A 12,825-nucleotide genomic window follows, 5' to 3' on the forward strand; every position below is an offset into this window, starting at 1 on the left:
CTGGTGCAATGCATGCAAAAAAAATTTTCATATGAAATCTTTATAACCCAACGTTAGCGATCTGTTTGCAGGATTTATCTGAGGATGTGCGCGGCATATTGTGATATCAGCAACAAAGATTTAGCTGCGGAAAGATTTTGCACAAAATTCTAATTTTATTGAAATTAACTTGAAAGAATCCTTTTATCTTAAAATGTCTAACTGACCCATGTCATCGTGCTCCAGTCGTTAGGAACAAAATTAAAGAAAACTTTATGACTTGGGATCTGCTTCAAAATTTCTAATTCACTTGCATAAATATGCTGCGGCTGTGTGAACAGGTCACCTTGTAGTAGCCACACAACCCCCAGGGCAAATTTTAAGAAAATACATACAGAGCACACATTGGGTAATGTACAGTATAATATAATGTTATCTAAAAATGCTGCCATCATTTGGAATTCATTGATTCATTTATTCATTTATATTGTTTAGTATGTGTGCAAATAATTAATTGTATGTTCTCCCCGTGTTTGCATGGGTTTCCTCTGGATACTCCGGTTTCCTCCCACATTCCAAAAACATACTGATAGGGAATTTAGATTGTGAGCCCCATCGGGGACAGCGATGATAATGTGTGCAAACTGTAAAGCGCTGCGGAATATGTTAGCGCTATATAAAAATAAAGATTATTATTATTATTATTATAATTATTAATTGCACAAATTATTAATCATTGCAGCCTCATCAGTTTCTTCTACTATATCTACTTAAAAAAAGAGCTGACGGCAAGTAAATCAAAAGAAAACCATGCAAACCAACATCCTGTTCAAAATAAAAATATTACTGAAAATTGAACAGTAAAAAATAAAATGAAATCCATTTTAAATAAATAGGGTGCTTACACAATAGTAGAATTTTTAATTAGAGCATAACATCTTTTGATGTCTAAACCTTTATTAAAAAAGATATAAAATAGATGCTTTACTAAACGTTGAAAAATATTCAGAATTGAGAGTCCTCAGTGGTTGATACCTTTTAATGGCTAACTGAAAAGATGGTAACACATTGCAAGCTTTCGAGACTACTCAGGTCTCTTCATCAGGCATTGACTAATACAAAATCTGAAGAGTCACATATTTATGCACAACACAGCACAGAAAAAATGCAATAGAAGAGACAAGTGACGTGAAGCAGAACTATCATTATGAGAGAGGGAGAAACATAACTATTGGACCAGTTCATAGATAAGGAGTCTGGATGCTTTATTGTCCTCTGATTGGGGTCTCCTAATGTGTTGTGATGCCCCCACACGGTCTTAGGAGCAAATTCCTTAATTGATGTAAAAAGACATAAATCCATGCGACACATTCATTCCAGCACTGAGAGTGTCAAAGGTCGTCATAAATTTATACTCACAGACTCTTCTCTCTCTCAGAGATGTGAAGTTACCTTTCAATACCAGTAATTTCATATCCACGCTGCTGTGATCAGGGATACAGAAATGTTTTGCCACAGGTAGATCCATTCTTTTTTCTCTTATTGTGTGACGATGAGCATTCATCCTTGTTCTAAGCTTTTGCCCTGTCTCCCCCACATACAGACCCCCTGTTGGACATTTAGTACAAATAATTAAGTACACCACATTAGATGTGATGCAGCTGAAAGTACCTGGGATCTTGTAGTCCTGATGTGAGTTGGGGATCTTTATCTTGTCCGTGGTCATTATAGATGGACAGGTTTTACATTTTTTCTGGTTATTTATTTTTTAGAGGGTTTTCTAGGATTTAAAAGCTGGCATAGAGAAGGGAATATTATAAAACATAGAGATGAAGAGGACTTGAATCCTTCACTGTACTAGTTATCACAAGTGCTGACATTTAGTCCATCAGAAACATGACTGCTTGCTGTGTGGGAAGGCAAGGCTCCATCCAGCAGAGCTCACACTGCTCCTGTTGCAGACACAGCTCTCCCTGCAGATATAGCTCTCTCTGCAGAAATGGCTCTCCCTGCAGAAACAACTCTCTCTGCAGACACGGCTCTTTCTGCAGACACGGCTCTCACTGCAGAAACAGCTCTCCCCGCAGACACAGCCTTCCCTGCAGACACGGCTCTCACTACAGAAACAGCTCTCACTGCAGACACAGTTCTCCCTTGTATCCGAATGTATACATTATGTTGTATATATATATATATATGAACTCACACTGCTGTATACTCTGCAAAATGTATATACACCCTGCTGTATTCTCTCTATAGTATTAATGCATTGATATCTCTCTCCCTATCCATCCATCCTTCCATCCATTAGTCAGGGGGAGTAGGTGAAAATCTTTATTGCCAGGGCTGGTATTCTGGTACTTTGTTGCTTTGTGTTACTTTTAATCTCTGTATTAAAGGGAATCTGTCACCCCATTTTTGGCCTATAAGCTGTGGCCACCGCCATCAGGAGCTTATCTACAGCATTCTGTAATGCTGTAGATAAGCCCCTCCATGTAACCTGAAAGAGAAGAAAAACAAGTTAGATTATACTCACCCGGGGTCCGGTGCAGTCCTATGGGTGTCGCGATCCGGTCCGGCGCCTCCCATCTTCTAGCGATGATGTCCTCCTCCTTACTTCTGGTATGGCTCCTGCACAGGCGTGCTTTATCTGCCCTGTTGAGGGCAGAGTAAAGTACTGCAGTGCGCAGGCGCCGGGAAAGGTCAGAAAGGGCCAGCGCCTGCGCACTGCAGTACTCTGTTCTGCCCTCAGTAGGGAAGAGAAAGTACGCCTGCACAGGAGCCGCGCCAGAAGTAAGGAGGAGGATGTCATCATATGAAGATGGGAGGCGCCGGACCGGACCCCGACACCCATCAGACCGTATCGGACCCCGGGTGAGTATAATCTAAATCGTTTTTCTTATCTTTCAGGTAACATCGGGGGCTTATCTACAGCATTACAGAATGCTGTAGATAAGCCCCAGATGGCGGTGGCCGCATCATATTGGCCAAAAATGGGGTGACAGATTCCCTTTAATGATATGTCTGCAGCAGTGTCCCAGATAGGACGTTATGCTGAAGCTGTCTTTGATACTGAAGGAGGATTGGGAGAGGTTTAGGAGTAGGATGACTTACAGGTCTGTGCTCACTGCTGGCTTCAGCCCAGCACAAGTCTGATGAGAAATGTAGTCGGGCCACATATAGACACATACAGCATGAAAAACTCCTGACTGAGTAATGCAAAATACTGTTTTGTTTTTTAAATGCTAATTATCTCAGGATATGCTGAGCCAAAAGCAAATGTGAGGAAGGAAACATTTGTATGTTCAAAGGTAGTTTCTCTACTTGTATACATAAATATGAGTAGATCCATATGGAGGGGTTGAACAATGATTCCGGACCTCTACATGGTAGGGCCTATCTGGTTCACAAGGAAAGAGCCACTTTCAGCTCTATCACATGCTACTAACATTGAAGATGACTTAGCTGTTGCTCTGACTCGGATAGGTGAGCATATTTTTTTCTCTTGGACATTATTACTTTAAACAGAAGCATATTTTGCATTATTACTTTTAGGGAGGAACTCAAAGGAGCATTGTTTATTCTTGGCGCCCCCAGAGGGGCATTATTACTGTTTGGGGAAAACAAGGGGCAAGCCGATCACTTGCGTTGGCTGATGGGACTACTGCTCCCATCAGCCTATGTCTGCTGCTGCTAATAACATCGAGAGCAGGCAGCAGCTGATGGGAGTATTCATCAGCCGATGTCTGTGCTCTAAATAAATAATTTGAAAACAATGGTTCCCCTGAATTTTCATAATCATCCAGGCAAAACTGACAGCTGCAACCCTCAGCTGTCAGTGTTTTCATGGCTTGTTATCATGACTAGAGGGGTCCTCATGCAGTTTTTAAAAAAAAATTATTTAAATAAATATTTTTTTAAAACCGGTTTCGGGTTGCCCCATTTTCAATGTGAAATCACTGTTGCACCATGAGACTTTTTCTCATTGTGCTAGGGATGATCTCACCAAGGTCACTGCATTTCAGGAACGCAGCCTCAGTAACCTTCAGTAACCTTGATGACATCACCGCTAGTCACTGATGCTGCACATGCAGCAGCTCATTCCTCAGTGGTTCTCAGCTATGATGGTCGCATCTTGGCACGGTTCAGATTGAAAATTGTTTATCCCCAGACATGGATTAAGGCATGGGACAGAACAACGGACAGATAAGGGTTATGGTTGTTGTTTTTTTTTGTTTTGTTACAGGAGACATTGGCTTCGGTGGAATAGGTATTAGATGAGTATAACTGTGTTTGCTATCTTTAAATAAAAAAGTAAGTGTGTTTTTTTATTTCAAATAAAGGACTTTATACTTGCTGTGTGTTTATTTACAATATAACTATACAATTAGTAATGGATGGGTGTCTTATAAATGCCTCTCCATTACTAAGCCGTGAATTTGATGTCACCTGACAATAGAAAGGTTACATCAACCCCACAAATATGAATCCTACTTGCCAGCATCACAGGGCCAGTGGGAAAAGCCTGGCAAAGCTCCAAAATTAGCAAATCTAATGGATGCACTTTTTCTGGGGCGACTGCATGCTGCTATTTTTAGGTTGGGGGGCAATATCCATGGCCCCTTACCAGCCTGAGAATACCAGCCCCCAGCTTTCTGCTTTAGCTTGGCTGGTTGTCAAATATGGGGGGACCACATACTTTTTTTATTATTTATTTAAATAATTTAAAAAAAATGACATGGGAACCCCTCTATTTTTGATAACCAGCCTTGCTAATGCTGACAGTTGAGGGTTGAAGCCTGCAGCTGTTAGTTTTGCCTGGCTGATTATCAATAATACAGGGGAACCCACGTCATTTTTTTATTAAATTACACTGGTCAACAGCATTTTTGGTGCCAAAGATATTTCATCGAATTTAGGGTATTTTTGGGGTGCTGATTCTGAATATGTCATCAGTTTTGCCAGATTGGCTCAAGTTTTTGAGATTTTTGGTATCTTATTTATAGCACTTGTTGGTAAATGCGACGCATCATCTCATTAATTTCTTTGGATTAGTACTTGAACTGAGCAGTTCTCAATATAGTTTTGTGTTAATTAGTGTTCTAAAAGTTTGTTCATAGCTTGATTTTTGCACTAACTTTATGTTGTTGTCTGTTTTCCAGTGAAAAGCATGAACTCATCAAGAAGAAGTTGTCTTAACGATCCAGACTCATTCTGTTACATTTGTGGTGAATACACACTGCCAAAACATAGAAGAAACATAACAGACTTCGTAAAAAAAGTGTATTTTGCCTATTTTGGGGTTATGCTTGGGGACCAAGACAAGTTTTGGGCACCACACATAGTGTGCAAAGCATGTATCGAATTATTACGAAAATGGAGCAAAGGACAAAGAAAAAGCTTCAAATTTGGTGTTCCAATGGTGTGGAGAGAGCCAAAAAATCATCATGATGACTGTTATTTATGGTAAACACAGGTACAGGCACATCTTCACAATGAGGGACAGGCCTTCTTGCAGATTCCATGTTACTCCCATTTTCGTTTCTTATGCTTATTGAATCCTTGCACTTGCACTGCACAGAAATAACAGTCATCATGATGATTTTTTGGCTCTCTCCACACCATTGGAACACCAAATTTGAAGCTTTTTCTTTGTCCTTTGCTCCATTTTCGTAATAATTCGATACATGCTTTGCACACTATATGTGGTGCCCAAAACTTGTCTTGGTCCCCAAGCATAACCCCAAAATAGGCAAAATACACTTTTTTTACGAAGTGTGTTATGTTTCTTCTATGTTTTGGCAGTGTATATTCACCACAAATGTAACAGAATGAGTCTGGATCGTTAAGACAACTTCTTCATGATGAGTTCATGCTTTTCACTGGAAAACAGACAACAACATAAAGTTAGTGCAAAAATCAAGCTATGAACAAACTTTTAGAACACTAATTAACACAAAACTATATTGAGAACTGCTCAGTTCAAGTACTAATCCAAAGAAATTAATGAGATGATGCGTCGCATTTACCAACAAGTGCTATAAATAAGATACCAAAAATCTCAAAAACTTGAGCCAATCTGGCAAAACTGATGACATATTCAGAATCAGCACCCCAAAAATACCCCAAATTCATTAAAATATTTTGGACACCAGAAAAAAAATTTTTTTTCGTTGACCTGTGTTATTTATTTACAGTGCAGTTGCTGTCTGCTCTCGCTGTTATTAGAGGTAGTAGGCATAGGCTGATTGGAGTAGTAGTCCCATCAGCTGACACCAGTGACCGGAGGTAAACTTTTTATCTCTGGTCTCAGCTGTGGGCTCATGCTGTCCTTTTTACAGCATGGAAACCGCAGCTATCTGAACAGCAGTAATGATTTTACCGCCAATGAGTGACAGTGTTTGCCGTGCTGTCATGCACATGACAGACACGGGGAGAACATACAAACTCCTTGCAGATGTTGTCCTTGGAGGGATTTGAACTCAGAACTACAGCATTACTAATCACTGAGCCACCATGCTATGCAGCCTTTTCACTGGGCATTGTAATATTACTGCCAGGGACAAAATATTGGGCACGGCTTATGAAACGGAAGCCAGGGTAGTCATGGCTGATGGTGGCAGTGCTGGCACACCCTGGCTCCACACCACATTAACACATTGTATTCCACTCACTTGCAAGTCAGGGTCCTTTCCACTCTGCCAGGGTTCCATGAGCACCACACAATGATAGTCAGAGTCCAAGTTCATTATCAGAAAAACAACTTTACTCAGCTCGCCCAGTTTAGTCACAGAAACAGCACAAGATTCTTCGCAAAATATAATCATTCCATTCTCTATACTGTTCCTCTCTCCTCCAGGAATATCACGTTTCCGCACTGGATCCGCCGGTACCGCAGCTCCCTGACTGGTCAGATTAACCTGCTTCAGGAGTTCCCCACCCGCTTCCCTCTCCAAAGGTGAAGTTGAAGGATGGCTCTTCCATTCCTTTCTAGGCCCTAGGTCTCGGACGTTAAGGGTTGCTCCCACGAAGTTAGCTGCTACCATTCTTATGCTGACCTGATATTCTTCCACCACCGTGTAACTGTCAGCTCTTAGGCCCTGGACCGCTGGGCTACTCTGCTTAAACGTTCCCCCGGACACGACTATTCTGTCCTTGCTCCCGACTCACACTGACTAACTTCAGGAAGCTCCCCAACTACTCTTCCTTAGCCCCTCCTAACCAGACAAATCCTATTGGTCTAACTAATTCCTATCCTATTCTACTGTGCTCCCCCTACTGGTCTGAGTCCTACACTATCCCTATATCTCCTCAACACATATACATAGGTACAATGCAATACACAATATATCAACATTACACGACATATGAAATATAACGGGAACATATGCAAGGAGTGCAGGGCATTAAACTAGCCACCTGCACCCCTTGCACTTTTACAGTAAGATAGTGCACCAAGTTCGCTAGTGCAGGTACCCCTTAGTTTCTTGGCTCGACTCATGAATGGGTTTCCCATTTTTTACACCGTTTCACCGTAATTGAGCATATGCACAGGGATTAAAATGTAAAGTCGACCTCCTTCAGAATTTATTTAATCTAACTTGCATCTGTTTTTATTTGTTCCTTATAAAAACTAATTACATACAATGTTTGAATAATTTCCAATGAGCAGAAATGCTTTTCCTTTAATATATCGTGACTGTCTCCCATTAATTGTAATCTGCAGAATCCTGCTGTGCCGCAAAGATTAATACCCTCAAAGAAAAGCAAAAATGGAGATATTTAGTAAATCAGTGAAAATCTGTTTCTTTTTCATGTAAAAACACCTGGTGGCATTTTAAAGGTATCCGACTATTCACTTTATCAGTTCAGATATTTAAGCATTAAGCTTTTATAATTAGAAAAATTACATAGCGCACATTTAAGGTAATCTCTAATTTTGCCCTCGTAATGTTCTTATCATTATGCCATTTCAAGAGCAATTATGAAGTATGTAAAATTATACAAATTTCTTCCCGGTGTTAGACACCTAGATAATTAAGCAGTTAACCGTATACTATACCGTAGTGGTCAGCCTTCTTATAAATCCTTGCCACTTCTTCTCTACCTCCTTCATTGTTCTGCACGTCTCCAGGGAATGAATGGCACTTGATAAAAAGCGAGCTAGAGATGACTGATAACGCATAGGTGTACTCACTTACAGGCTCTTCGAAAACTCACACATTTCTTGCAGGCAGAAATGATGAAATCTTACATTTTATGTAAAAAAAAAAATAATTTCAACCCAATTGGATTTTTACCTATTGCAAAAAGAAAGTGTTAACCCTTAAGGCTGTGTTCACACACCAAAGTTTTTTAGCGATTTTGTCCCAATTATTTTACTGCTATTTTCATAAAACCACATGAAAAACGCCATGATTTTTTAAGCTTTTGCCTTGTTATAAAAATTTATAGAAAGCCTCACAAATAAATTTCAACATGCGAATCAATCTAAATCAAAACCTGTCTTATTTTAAAGGAAATGTGTCATCAGAAAAAAAAAAAATATATATATATATTAGAACTTTTGTTTTCAGGATATTTCTTCCCCTTTTCTTTTTATTTAACGTTAAAGTAGGAGTGTATTTAGCAATTTTCACAAAAATTATCTAGCATTATATTAAGCTGTCACTTCCTATTCTGTAGAGATTATTTTTCAGCAGTCGTTATAATCATAGACAAGATTTAAATATGTCACCTACAAACAGATAACGCAGGAGTCAACATTTACAATAGGTGATGTCACATCTCACCTCCTCCTCTACAATGACTGATAATAACTCAATATATAATAGATAACACAAAATCCACTATTTGCAATTGCTGATGTCACAGCTCACCTCCTCCTCCTGTACAATGACTGATAACACCTCAACATACAGTAGATAACACAGGGTCCACCATTCACAATAGGTGGTATCACAGCTAACCTCCTCCTCCTCCTGTACAATGACTGATAACACCTCTATATACAGTATATAACACAGGATCCACCATTCACAATAGGTGAAGTCACAGCTCACCTCCTCCCACTACTGTACAATGACTAATAACACCTCTATATACAATACATAACACAGGCTCCACCATTCATAAAAGGTGATATTGCAGCTCACCTTTGCCTCCTTTTGTACAATGACTGATAACACCTCTATATACAGTAGCTAACACAAGATCCACCATTCACAATAGGTGATGTCACAGCTCGCCTCCTCCCACTACTGTACGATGATTGTTAGCACCTTTATATACACATTAGCCATCATTCCAATTACGTGATGTCACAGTTCACCCCTTCCTCCTCCCTGCAAAATAACCTTTGCACAGGTCACAAAGCATACCGACAACATTGTTCTAAAAAAAAAAGTCAATGAACATTTTCAGACTCTCTATGGTTCATGCGGCTACTGTAAAGCGTACAATGAAACATGGTGGTGCCAGTGTTCTTATGTAGGGTTGCATGAGCGCCTCTCTATACTGAAAGAGAAGATGCCGCCATCACTCCGTGCCCTTTGTAGACCTGTACTTTTTCAACATGACAATGATACAAAACACACATCTGCTGCATTTTTGAAGAACAGGGTGAAAGTGATTCAGTGGCCAAGTGTCTCCTGACCTGAACACCTATGAAGAACTCTGAAGAAACAAGTTGTCAACTTGTTCGTTCATAGAAGACGTGATGATGTCCTTAAAAATCATGGAGCTCATAACAACTACTAGATGTAGTAGATTTTTGATATGGGGTGTAGGCATTTATACATCATCTGATTTAAGTAAAACTGAAGCTTTTGCAATGAAAGTTATATTATTATCATTACTTTGATGCTATGAATTTAAAAAAATGTTCTATGAAACTCAGTCTTGTAAAATTTTGGAAATTGCTCCGGTGTTGAGATGAGAGATATTAATTAATATCACATGCTGAGCACTGTATGTGTATATATTTATTTATATATATATTTAATTTATTGTTCAAAATCTAGTTGACGTGAGTCAAATTTGCACTGAATTTTAGGAAATTCGCTCGAACCAGCAAATTCTAACAATTTGTACTTCGGATCACCGAAAAATGACCACCTCCCGTTCTACGCAAAGTTCTAGATAGCATGAGCCATCTTTGCAGCCATTACATCGAATGACATGATTTTGCACACCCAATCAAGTAGAATGATCATAGCCAGTGTAAAAGCAGAGGTAGGGAATGCAGCAGACATTTTGTAGTGCAACTGGATAGTGAGAGGATTTCACAGCTTAGCCATATACAGTGGGGAAAAAAGAATTTAGTCAGCCACCAATTGTGCAAGTTCTCCCACTTAAAATGATGAGAGAGGCCTGTAATTGACATCATTGGTAGATCACAGGTATGAGAGTCAAAATGAGAAAACAAATCCAGAAAATCACCTTGTCTGAATTGCCAAGATTTATTTAGCAAATTATGGTGGAAAATAAGTATTTGGTCATAAACAAAAGTTCATCTCAATATTTTGTTATATGTCCTTTGTTGGCAATGACAGAGGTCAAATGATTTCTGTAAGTCTTCACAAGGTTGGCACACACTGTTGGTGGTATGTTGGCCCATTCCTCAATGATGATCTCCTCTAGAGCAGTGATGGTTTGGGCCTGTCCTGGGCAACACAGACTTTCAAATCCCTCCGAAGGTTTTCTATGGGGTTGAGATGTGGAGACTGGTTAGGCCACTCCAGGACCTTCATATGCTTCTTACGAAACCACTCCTTTGTTGCCCTGATGGTGTGCATGGGATCATTATCATGCTGAAAGACCCATCCACATTTCATCTTCAATGCCCTTGCTGATGGAAAGAGGTTTGCCCTCAAAATCTCACGATACATGGCCACATTCATTCTTTCATGTACACGGATTTGTCGTCCTGGTCCCTTTGCAGAGAAACAGCCCCAAAGCATGATGCTGTCACCCCCCTGCTTCACAGTAGGTATGGTGTTCTTTGGATGCAACTCAGCATTCTGTCAGCTTTGTTTCTACCAAGCAGTTCTACTTTGGTTTCATCAGACCATATGACATTCTCCCAATACTCTTCTGGATAATCCAAATGCTCTCTAGCAAACTTCAGGCGAGCCCGGACATGTAATGGCTTCAGCAGGGGGACATGTCTGGCACTACAGGATCTGAGTCCCTGGTGGCGTCGTGTGTTACTGATGGTAGCCTTTGTTACTATGGCACCAGCTCTATGCAGGTCATTCACTAGGTCCCACCGTGTGGTTCTGGGATTTTTGCTCTCCATTCTTATGATCATTTTGACCCCAAGGGGTGAGATCTTGTGTGGAGCCCCAGATCGAGGGAGATTATCAGTGGTCTTGTATGTCTTCCATTCTCTTATTATTGCTCCTACAGTTGATTTCATCACACCAAGCTGCTTGCCTATTGTAGATTCAGCCTTCCCAGCCTGGTGCAGGGCTATAATTTTTGCTTTTTATGTCCTTCCACAGCTCTTTGGTCTTCACCATAGTGGAGTTTGTAGTGTGACTGTTTGAGGTTGTGGACAGGTGTCATTTATACTGATTACAAGTTCAAAAAGGAGCCATTACTACAGGTAATGAGTGGGGGACAGAGGAGCCTCTTAAAGAAGAAGTTACAGGTCTGTGAGAGCCAGAAATCTTGCATGTTTTTTATTTTCATCATAATTTGCAAGATAAATCTTGCCAAATCAGACAAGGTGATTTTCTGGATTTGTTTTCTCATTTTGACTGTCATAGTTGGGGTGTACCCATGATGTCAATTACAGGCCTCTCTCATCTTTTTAAGTGGGAGAACTTGCACAATTGGTGGCTGGCTACATACTTTTTTTTTCGCACTGTAGATAGGAAGAGAAATCTTTGCAACACTGAATAAATCTTACAGACAGTGTGTGACAGCTGATAATGTGTGTTGTATTTGCGCTACCAGACATTTGGTATTACATGTATCAATATCCGCTGATCAACTGCATTTCATCAATTATCCATCATATTGCACATTTGCTTTGATGAAATTTGCTGTAGTGAAGGTTACACCTTTTCATCAGCTGCAGATTGGCTGCAGCCGTCAAGCGACCCAACAATGTAATGTCACCGCCCGGAAAGAGCAGCGCAAACAGTGCTGGAACAGCGCTGCTGCAGAAAGGAAGTGTACACTGTTTTTGCTTTCTATGGGCTCAGCCTTCCTGCTCCTAATCTTCCACTGCTCTATATACATGTCCGCCTTCACTGTGGCTCTCGCATTCTATTCATGAAGCAGAAAGTGATCGCAACAATTTACTGTCACATAGAACAGAAAGTTTAGAAAAGTTGGACTCTTTGCATTCAGAATCTGGAGCATCTGGTTCTCGCAGTTATTATTATAGGAGATGAATTCAACATTTTCCTCTTTCCCTAATTTCACAACGCGCCGTCTATATTTCCAGTCGTCTGATCTGTGTAATATCACCACAGAGGGCAGCAACAGACAGCGCAGCTCATTGATATTTCAGAACAGGAAGAAAAAAAATCTCAACAACCTGGTAAACAGAGGCATTAAAGAGATTCATGCTCGAGCCCATAGAAAGGTGTTCAGATGAAAATAATTTTTAATTGAATTTGGTCTTTGTTATATCTGTCTGTGGTTAAATATATGAGAAACTTCTTAAGCAAACCTCATTTCACGCTTAATTTATTTCGCTTTTAAGCTGCATCCAACTTTTTGAAAAATGGAACGGTTTGCATTATTTTTATTTTTGCATTCCCGATTTTATTTTGAAATGGATTTTCTCTGTATTGAAATTGTTTTTCAGCTTTCCGGCTTTTGACAAAAGAT

This window comes from Dendrobates tinctorius, unplaced genomic scaffold, assembly GCF_039654945.1.
Source record: "Dendrobates tinctorius isolate UK_male_01 unplaced genomic scaffold, ASM3965494v1 ptg000143l, whole genome shotgun sequence".
Classification (NCBI taxonomy): domain Eukaryota; kingdom Metazoa; phylum Chordata; class Amphibia; order Anura; family Dendrobatidae; genus Dendrobates; species Dendrobates tinctorius.